The following is a 10983-nucleotide window of genomic DNA, read 5'->3' on the forward strand; positions in this document are numbered from 1 at the left end:
AGAGTTCAAGACCAGCCTGACCAATGTGGCGAAACCCTGTCTCTACTAAAAATACAAAAATTAGCCAGGCTTGGTGGTGGGTGCCTGTAATCCCAGCTACTCTGGAGGCTAAGGCAGGAGAATCGTTTAAACCCAGGAAGTGGAGGTTGCAGTGAGCCGAGATCGCACCACTGCACTCCAGCCTGAGTAGCAGAGTGAGACTCTATCTCAAAAAAATAAATAAATAAGAAAAATTCATGGATTCACCCATATCGAGGGTTGGAAAATAAAAGGATTCTGAGAAGTCTTTCTGAGGGAAAGACTTTTCAGGGGACCTTTTAGGAAGGCCTGGAATAGCTTCGCGAGTGAAGAGAGACTTCAGTAAGACCCCATGGAAGGCTTGACATGTGTCTCTGAAGCTGAGGGGCACCGTGGACCGCTGTGTGATGCCTACCTGGAAAATTCCAAGGCAGGAGAGAGTGTGTTTCCCGCTGCTGCAGTGCTAAGAGTGAAGGGCAGGCTGCCTCTGCCCTGGGCTTGGGCTTCATTCCCAGAGTTTGCAGGGGCTCGGATTTTCTGCATGTTTCCCAGAGACCAGGTGTGAGCCACACATGAGAGCATCCCTAGCTGCCACCCACCGCCTACTGCACAGCATCCCCAGCCACCACCCCCCACCCAACCCTCGGCCTCCACAGCCGCCGCCCACCACCCAACCCTCGGCCTCCCCAGCCGCCGCCCACCACCCAACCCTCAGCCTCCACAGCCGCCGCCCACCACCCAACCCTCGGCCTCCCCAGCCGCCGCCCACCACCCAACCCTCAGCCTCCCCAGCCGCCGCCCACCACCCAACCCTGGGCCTCCCCAGCCGCCGCCCACCACCCAACCCTCGGCCTCCCCAGCCGCCGCCCACCACCCACTGCACAGCGTCCCCAGCCGCCGCCCACCACCCAACCCTCGGCCTCCCCAGCCGCCGCCCACCACCCACTGCACAGCGTCCCCAGCCGCCGCCCACCACCCAACCCTCGGCCTCCCCAGCCGCCGCCCACCACCCAACCCTCGGCCTCCCCAGCCGCCGCCCACCACCCAACCCTCGGCCTCCCCAGCCGCCGCCCACCACCCAACCCTCGGCCTCCCCAGCCGCCGCCCACCACCCAACCCTCGGCCTCCCCAGCCGCCGCCCACCACCCAACCCTCAGCCTCCCCAGCCGCCACCCACCACCCAACCCTCAGCCTCCCCAGCCGCCGCCCACCATTCACTGCATAGCATCCCTAGCTGCTGTCCACTACCCACTCCCCATCCCCAGTTGTGACAACCAAAAGGGTCTTCAGGCATTGCCAAATGTCCTGTAGATGTCAAAATTACCCCCAGTTGAGAATAGCTACGTTTAAGGCAACTGCATATCACACCCAAAAGAATAGACCCCCCAGTTAGGGCTACTTTTGATGATAGCAGACCACTTGGGTGCCTGGTAAATGCACCAGCTGCTGACTTCTGTCTTGGCACAGAAAGTTAGAATGACACCCTGTGTGAGGGCAGCCTTCCCCAGATGGCAGCAAGGCACCGGTTTGGACTGAATGTGTGCTCCCCAAGTTCATATGTGAAAGCTCTGACCCCTATTGTGGCTGGATTGAGAGATAGGGTCTGTAAGGAAGTACATGAGGTTGTAAGGGTGGGGCCGTAATCTAATAGGACTATGGCCTTATAGGAAGAGAAAGACACCTGGGTGTGTGGTGTCTGTGCTTATGCCCAGAGGAAAGGCTGATTAAGGATATGGTGAGAAGGTGGCCTTCTACAAGCCAGGAAGAGAGGCCTCACGGGACATCCATCCTGCCAGACCTCGATCTTGGGCTTCCAGCCTCCAGAACTGTGAGGAAATCGGTGCCTGTTGTTGAAGACACTGTGTGTGGCATACTGCTCGGGGGCCCCAGCTCTGAGATGGCACTGGATGCGCATCTGTGCCACCAGAGGCAGGCCCCAGGGGTCCCTGGCACCACGAGTAGCCATGCCTCAAGGTGATGTGTGCCCGCTCTATTGGACGCCATGTGTTCCACCAAAAAACCAGATGGGAGGGCTCTTGTGTTCTTTGTAAGAAAAATGAATGGCTAATATTGACATTTACAACCAACCCTTCAATTGGCCAGCCTAGCGACCCTCCAACCTCCTCTGCGACCTAAGCCTCCCCAATGCTGCGGTCACCAACCTCCCTTCTCTCTTCACGGAAACCTCTGTAGGAATGCTCAAGGAATGGAATATGCTGGTTGGTTGATTTTGAAAAAACAAACAGCATTAAACTTGTTGGGGGGTGTGTCCAAAATTTTGTGTTGAAAAATCTTTTTAAAGTTATGCATTCATTTTTAAATAAACATGCTTGTTAAGTGAGTATTTTGTGGGTTTAGCGTTTTCATCCTGAGCATCATTTGTCTATAGGATGATTGGACTGTAGATGAATACAGTATAGAAGTCTTAATGGATAATGGACACATTCCAGAATGTCCCTGGGATATTGTTTTCACGGTATCTGTTATTAGCTTGTTTTCTTGGCATTTTGGCTTTTTTTTCTCCTAAAACTGGAGGAAAGGAGGAAAAGCAGCTGTCCTGGCCAAGTATCTGTGTGTGAAATGAGGTCGTGGTGTCCGTCTGCTTGTGTTTAGCACCATGGTGTTTAGTCTCAGGGCCCTGACAATAGACGGATAGCAGCAGGGCAGCAGAAGGCTTCTTGTTAGTCCCTTAAGGGGACGTGAATGGTCAGGCAAAGAATATGAAAGCTCTTGGGGTCTCCCTCAGAAAACGGAGGGGGCTGGTTCTTGTGTGCTTTAGAGGAATCGGATTCAGCCCGAGAGGCACTCCCTGGAGTCAGGGCTGTGCTGTGAGCCACACATGCGGACTTCTTTTTCTTTTTTCTTTTTTTTTTTTTTTTTGAGATGGAGTCTCGCTGTGTCACCCAGGCTGGAGTGCAGTGGCGTAACCTCGGCTCACTGAAACCCGGGTTCAAGCCATTCTTCAGCCTCAGCCTCCCGAGTAGCCGGGATTACAGGGTGAGCCAACACGCCCGGCTAATTTTTGTATTTTTAGTAGAGACAGGATTTCACCATACTGGCAAGGCTGGTCTCGAACTCCTGATCTCAGGCGATCCACCCACCTTGGTCTGCCAAAGTGCTGAGTTTACAGGCATGAGCCACCGCGCTCGGCCCACACACGTGGACTTCTTTCTGTCCAGGCGTCGCTGCTCTCTCCAGCGCCGTCTCCTCTAGCCTGGAACACTCCTGTGTGGGAGCCTCTAGATTGTTCTCCCTGCACACAGGCTCACCTCACCACATCATTTTACGGGAGACAGTTCTGATGATTATTCTAGAACCCCTACCTGGTCTTGTTAACTTTTTTTTTTTTTTTTTGAGACAGGGTCTCGCTCTGTCACCCAGGCTGGAGTGCAATGGGCGCGATCTCAGCTCAGTGCAACCTCTGCCCCCGGGTTCAAGCGATTCTTGTGCCTCAGCCTCCTGAGTAGCTGGGACTACAGGTGTTACAGGAAAGGGGTCCCAATAAAAACCCCAAGACAGAGTCCTTGGATCTGATCCAAGAAAGAATTCAGGGTGAATCCACAAAGCAAAAGCAAGTTTATTAAGAAAGTAAAGTGGTGAAAGGATGGCTGCTCCATAGACAGAGTAGGGTGTTCCCAAAAGTACGAGGAGGAACGTGTCCACCCGAAGTACAATACTCAGTTATACATAGGATAAAAACAGATCATGGGGAGATGTGTTTTGCTATAAGGGTTTCTGATGAAGGATTAATTTTCTTAATTACTATGTGTTGCAAGAATCAATATTATTATCTTTAAAGCAAAATTAGGAATGTTTTTGTTCTCAAGATATCAGGATATCAGGACACTCTGATTCATCTAGTCTACTGCAGATGAATACACCTACTGTATTCATCTACAGTCCAATCATCCTATAGACATCCTATAGACCAAAGTCTGCGTGTGTTTATTAAATATCAATCTGTTCCCTTAACCATAAACATCTGGAGGCTAGGAATACCTAACTTCCTAGGAATGCGGCCCAGCAGTCGCAGCCTCATTTTCCTAGCCCTCACTCAAGAGGGAATCACTGTGGTTCAAACACCTCTGACACAGGCTCATGCCACCACACCCGGCTAATTTTTTGCATTTTTAGTAGAGATGGGGTTTCACCATGTTGGCCTTGAACTCCTGACCTCAAGTGATCCACCACCTCAGCCTCCAAAGTGCTGCAATTACAGGTGCTTGCCACCCTGCCGGGCTAATTTTTGTCTTTTTAGTAGAGACAGAGTTTTTCCATGTGGCCCAGGCTGGTCTTGAACTCCCGAACTCAAGTGAGCCTTCTGCTTCGGCCTCCCAAAGTGCTGGGATTACAGGCATCAGCCACCATGCCCGGCCTGGTCTTGTTACTTCTTAAACCTCACTAAGGGCCTCTCAGTGTTTTCAGATTAAAATTCAAGCTCCTCTAAAGAGACTGCATATTGTGTGACTACAGGAAATATCCAGAAAAGGGAAAACGACGGAAACAGAAAGTAGATCTGTGGTAGCCGGGGTGAAAGCAGGGAGGAGGGGATTCAATGTGCATGAAGAACATAATGAGCCCTCATCTCAAAAAAAAAATTTTTTTTTAACTAGCTGTTTGTGGTGGTGCTTGTCTGTGGTCCCAGCTATGCAGGAGGCTGAGGCGGGAGGATTGCTTGAGCCTGGGAGTTCAAGGCTGCACTGAGCTATGATTGTGCCCCTGCACTCCAGCCTGGGACACAGAGACACCTCGTCTCTGAAATAAATAAGTACATAATTTAAAAAATGTGCTTGAAGGGTCTTAAAGGAGTAATGAGATGCTCTAAAACTGATTTATGGTGATGGTAACTTTACCTAAAACTCATTGAGTTATACACTAAGGGTGAATTGTATGATATGCAAAATTTTAAAAAATTCAAGCGTGTTAACATAGCTTCCCAGTGCTCCGGGATACAGTTCCTGTCCACCTGTCTTGAGCTCCATCCTGCCCATGCTCTTCTCATTCTGGATACAATACTGATGCTGCTTAAATCCTTACAGGGACCATATTTTTCTACCTGCTGCATCCTTCCTTCCTCACAACATTCTTCCCCTGCCTGCCAGCCCCCACCCCTGCCCTAAATCTGGCTGAGACCCTTCAGAGCTCAGCCTTCCCAAGGATGGATTCTCTCATCCACCAACAGGAGGTCCTAACCCTGTTCTATGCTTCCGTAATATGCTTGAAGTTTCTCTTTTGTGCTGCTCATTACGTTTTGCTGTAATTATTTTATTTATTTATTCATTTATTTTTATTTTTATTTATTTATTCATTTAGACGGAGTTTCACTCTTCTTGCCCAGGCTAGAGTCCAATGGCGTGGTCTTGGCTCACCACAACTTCTGCCTCCCAGGTTCAAGCAATTCTCCTGCCTCAGCCTCCCAAGTAGCTGGGATTACAGGCATGCGCCACCACGCTTGGCTAATTTTGTATTTTTAATGGAGGCGGGGTTTCTCCATGTTGGTCAGGCTGGTTTCGAACTCCCGACCTCAGGTGATCCGCCCACCTCGGCCTTCCAAAGTGCTGGGATTACAGGCTTGAGCCACTGCGCCCGGCCTTATTTTTTATTTTTATTTTCTCCACCCTGAGACGGAGTCTTGCTCTGTCACCTAGGCTGGAATGCAGTGGCGTGATCTCGGCTCACGGCAACCCCTGCCTCCTGGGTTCAAGTGATTCTCCTGCCTCAGCCTCCTGAGTAGCTGGGATTACAGGCACCCACCACCAGGCCTGGCTAATTTTTGTATTTTCAGTAGAGATGAGTTCTTACCATGTTGGCCAGGCTGGTCTCGAACTCCTGGCCTCATGTGATCCGCCCACCTCGGCCTCCCAAAGTGCTGGGATTACGGGCATGAGCCGCTGCGCCTGGCCTATTTTGCTGTAATTGTTTTTTTAATGTCTGTCTTCCTTGCCAGTTTATAAACCCATATATAGTTTTCACAGTGATATTCCCAGGGCCCTGAGTGGTTTCTGCTGCATAATAGGGTGTTAGAAATATTAATTGCATAAATAATACAGGAATGAGGTGCAGAGTCCAAAGGACCAGGCAGCTCTTCTTCCAAGAGAACATAGATTTATTTGGAACCCAGAGTTGCTCGACTGAAGGTACATTGGGATCACCCCCAGAGACGGCATGAAAGGGGCGAGAGAGTGGGGGTGGCCACAGCAGGAACATGGCACGGAGATGACAGGGCTGATGACAGGAAGCTCAGGAAGCGGGCAGTGTGAAGGGAGGGAGGAAACTCAGGAGGCTGTGGGATCCTCGTGACTTAAACTCTCCAGTCATCTTCTTTCTTTTTATTTAACCTATAAAAAGGTGGCATAATTTATAGTCTCTCCCAGCTCAAATGTCCTGCCATCCCAGTCATCCTACTAGATGGGTGCTTCAACGTCAGACCCACCTGGGATGTGTATTAAACGTGTAGACTCCTGGGCATCGTCAGAAAATCTGGGAGTGGGACTTGGAGATCTATGTCTTAACGTGCTCTTGGGTGATTTTTTGTAATGCAAGTTAATGAGAGCATGGGGACTGCATCTACCTTGTTCACATGTGTATCCCAGAAACCTAGCCTAGTCCGGGGCAGGGTTGAGGAACTCAGTATATCTTGATGGGTGAATAAATGAATGAATGAACTCTATAGTCACAGAATGTGTATATTTGGTTTTGACCAAGGCAGAAAAGGAAGAGGGATGCTGCCTCGCTATAGTCTTCCATCGCTGTCTTCACCCTCCTGGGCCAATTTCCCCATTGGCAAGCTACAGGGTAGTTGGACTGAGTACGCCACAGGACTTCTTCCTGCCTTAGTAATCAAGAGCACCATGAATCGGTGCTTTCGGGTTCTCTTTGTCTGCCTTCCTGCAAGGGGGGAAAGAATCAAGAGGAAAATCAATGACAACCCAGAGATTTGTTGTCAGTTTTAATAGGAGGAGTGGAGTCAAAGAGTTTAGAGAAATGTAGAAAAAGACCTTTTACTTTTTGCTGGAACATGATATGGTTTGTGCATGGCACATACATATTAAAAAAATAGAGGTATCACATTTCACAACCACATGACCGAACAGCATCTGGGTTGTGCTATGCGCTGTGCCTAGGCTGGAGGGCAGCTCTACCCTGGGACCAGCCTGAGGTACTCAGCGATTTACAGAAAGAGGAAACCACGCAGGACACAGCTCTCTGGTGCCAGAATTTCAGTCGTTCAATGAGGTATACAAACATGGTTCTGCATTGGCTATCTGCATGATGGACCAGATTCAGGACCTGCTTGGGGCATAATCGCATCCTCCACCTGTTCTGGGAAGAGGAAGCATCAACTCAGATGTGAGCAGAGACTGGAGTATTTCTCTCTATTCTTCTGGCCTTGTCCCAAACATTCCTCTCTTTGGAGTTTTGCAGGGAGGTAGCAGAATGAGTGGCTGGTTCCTTCAGGGGACGAGCAAGTATTAGAGACCCACTTTGTAGACACAGGCATGGTAAGTGGCAGAGAATGCTTCCTCAGTGACAGCTGACCCAGAGTCTTTGAGGAAAAACATTGGGATAGAAGGATGAAGGAGTTTTCTTTTTTTATTTTTATTTTTTGAGACAGAGTCTCGCTCTGTCACCCAGGCTGGAGTGCAGTGGTGCAACCTTGGCTCACTACAAGCTCCGCCTCCTGGGTTCATGCCATTCTCCTGCCTCAGCCTCCCGAGTAGCTGGGACTACAGGTGCCCGCCACCAGGCCCAGCTATTTTTTTTTTGTATTTTTAGTAGAGACGGGGTTTCACCATGTTAGCCAGGGTAGTCTCGATCTCCTGACCTCGTGATCCGCCCATCTCAGTCTCCCAAAGTGCTGGGATTACAGGCATGAGCCACCGCTACCTGGCCAATGAAGTTTTCTAGCTTGTGTCCACATGAAAGGGACAGAAGGAGATAGAGGGCAGAGGGGAGATCCTCGTGTCTTGGAGGACATTTGTAGATGTGCATTTAGTAGATATGTTTGCACCAGTGACTGTGGCACAGAATGGGCAAAGGCAGTGGACAAGGGGAGAAAGGAGAACTATAGCTCATGGACTCTCCTATTTCTTTTTTCTCTCAGGACTTGCATAGAACAAGAACTTGAAGGGTCTGAGGTCTAGGACAAGAAAGTGGCCCAGAGCCAGCATTGAAGGAGAATTGCAAACTGCCCAGGACAGGATGAGGTCTGGAGAGAATTTCAGGCCTGGGTTTCTGGGCAGGAGAGGTATCTGTATGTCTAAAGAGGAGAGAGGTTTGGCCGGGTGCAGTGGGTCACGCCTGTAATCTCAGAACTTTGGGAGGCCGAGGCGGGCAGATCACGAGGTCAGGAGATCGAGACCATCCTGGCTAGCACGGTGAAACCCCATCTCTACTGAAAATACAAAAAATTAGCCAGGTGTGGTGGCGGGCGCCTGTAGTCCCAGCTACTTGGGAGGCTGAGGCAGGAGAATGGTGTGGACCCTGGAGGCGAAGGTTGCAGTGAGCCAAGATCACGCCACTGCACTCCAGCCTGGGTGACAGAGCGAGACTCTGTCTCATAAAAAAAAAAAAAAAAAAAAAAAAAAGAGGAGAGAGGTTTGTACCCTGAATCAGATGGCAGAAGAAAATGTTCTTTTTGTTAGGCCATAGACTGGCCCTGACCAAGGGCTTGGCATGTGTATTAGGGCACTGTGGGATGTGGCAGCAGAGGGGAAGGCTGTGGAGGATGATGGTAGGGTATGAATTAGAAAATTACATGCTGCTTTCCCGAGAGGTTCAAAAATGTATGGGAAGTGGGAAGGGAAGGGGTGTTACAAGGCAGTGAATGATGAAATAAACATAATCAACAGCTTGAACAAGGCATTTGGAGTTTTCTGGTTTCCTATGAGGTTCATCCATTGCCCTGAAACGGGTGGAGGTTTTACAAGGAGCCTGAGGCTGCCCCATTGCTTCTAAGCTAACCTCTATGGCTACAGCTGAGAAGTGCATCTTGAAGAGTGTGCAGATGTGCTGCTCTCCTCTTTATTCTTTGCTCTTGAAGAGAGAATAAAACAGCCTCTTGGCCCTTGGAACTCCAAGTTTGCATGGAGCTGCCAAAGAAGAGTCAGGATGAAAGAGAGGTGACTTAGCTACAAAACTCTATAAACCAGGCTCATTGCTCCGCACTTGGGGGACGGAGGGCCCAAGTCTCAGTGCACCCTCAGTGGGAAAGTGGGGTCCACTCTGGCTCCCCTGCGTATAGCAGTGTCTTCTGCAGCCTTTGGGAGCCAATGGGCCTGACAACTGAATTCAGGACTCAGTGGACATGTGACCAGATAGGAAACAACTCTCCATGCCCGGGCACAGAAACGGAAGCTGGAGAGAAGGGACTGAAATGCATCCTGCTGATCTTACTCTGGTCTTGTCCCTTAGCTCACTTCTGTAGATGGGGATTGACTTTTCTTAAGTCTAAGTCACTTACAGGAAAACAGAAAGCCCTTGAGAGAATTCCTTTGCATGGGAAGGATTTGAAAGAGTCACCCACACATACCTGCATCCAAAGGTGGTATTCAAAATACTTAGCAACCAGCTAGGTGTCGTGGCTCATGCCTGCAATTCCAACAGTTTGGGAGGCTGAGGCGAGTGAATTGCTTGAGCACAGGCGTTCAAGACCAGCCTGGCCAATATGGCAAAACCCTATCTCTCCAAAAATAAATATAAAATCAGCTGGACCTGTAGTCCCAGCTACTTGGGAGGCTGAGGAAGGAGAATCGCTTGAGCCTGGGAGGTGGAGGTTACAGTGAGCCGAGATCACACTACTGCACTCCAGCCCGGGTGACAGAGCGAGACCCTGTCACAAACAAATAAACAAACAACCCCCAAATACTTAGCAATTGATACAGCATGGGCCCTGGTACCAGTTAGACAGACACCCAGCCCCTCCTAACCGGTGCGGGTGCAACTGCTATGCAGTGGCTCAATATCATGCGTGCTTGATCGTAGGCATTTCATCAATATCATACGTGCTTGATCGTAGGCATTTCGTAGCTTCTCCTTCCCACTCCTAGCATGAAAAGTGAAAGTGGACATTTGGGGAAATGCCTTGCCAGGATTTGAGCAAGGTTATGATCCTCTAGAGAGATGAAGGACAGGGCTGGCAGCCCAAGGCTTTGGAGACTCTCTTGAAGATGGCTCCTTTCATGCCACGTGAGCTGAAAGATCTTGGAAAAAAGGAAAGCATGCTATGGGACCTAAAACTTCCTTCTCCTTTTTTCTCTGGATCACAGTCACACCATCCGCCAGCCATCCCACATTCCAAGCTCCACTAGGAACTGATATGCACCTCAGGTTTGGAGTGCCTGCATTTCTGATGGACCCTGTTCAAGAGACTGATTGCACTGGACAAGACGCTCCAAAAAACAGTGGAGAGCTTTATCCCCGCCTCCAAGCAGACCCACACTTCAACATTCCACGGAATCAAGATGGACCAGTTTTCTCCCTTTTCTACAATATCCAAGGGTCGGCCGTGTGCACACGTGTTCCGGGGCTTCTACAGTCTCTTCCATCTTCATGTACCTGGGTGTGGCCTTTTCCTCCTCACCCAGCACATGTCCTCCCTGACATTTGCAGGGCAGAGGAGGTGGCCGGTAAGGTGTCTCCCCCTTCAATTGCCAACCTCCCATCTTCAGCTCAGAATCCCTCAACCCAGATCTATCTATAGATGGATGCAACTGCAAATAGCGAGGTATGTTGAAGATGAAGGTATTTGCAACAGATGAGGGATTGTCTTGCAGGCCGGGGCCCCCAAGAGTCGCAGAGGGCGTCAGGTCATTTTGTAACTCGATGGTTCACATATGCCAAAAATATTTGCACTCTGATATGGCTCTCTCTGGTTTCAGATTTAGGAACATTCCAATGGTTCAGGAATCTGAAGGCTCCGGGCAGACAACATTTATAGTCACTTGGGGAACCTCTGCTTTAAAT

Source organism: Gorilla gorilla, chromosome 10 (genome assembly GCF_029281585.2).
Source record: "Gorilla gorilla gorilla isolate KB3781 chromosome 10, NHGRI_mGorGor1-v2.1_pri, whole genome shotgun sequence".
NCBI classification, from domain to species: Eukaryota; Metazoa; Chordata; class Mammalia; order Primates; family Hominidae; genus Gorilla; species Gorilla gorilla.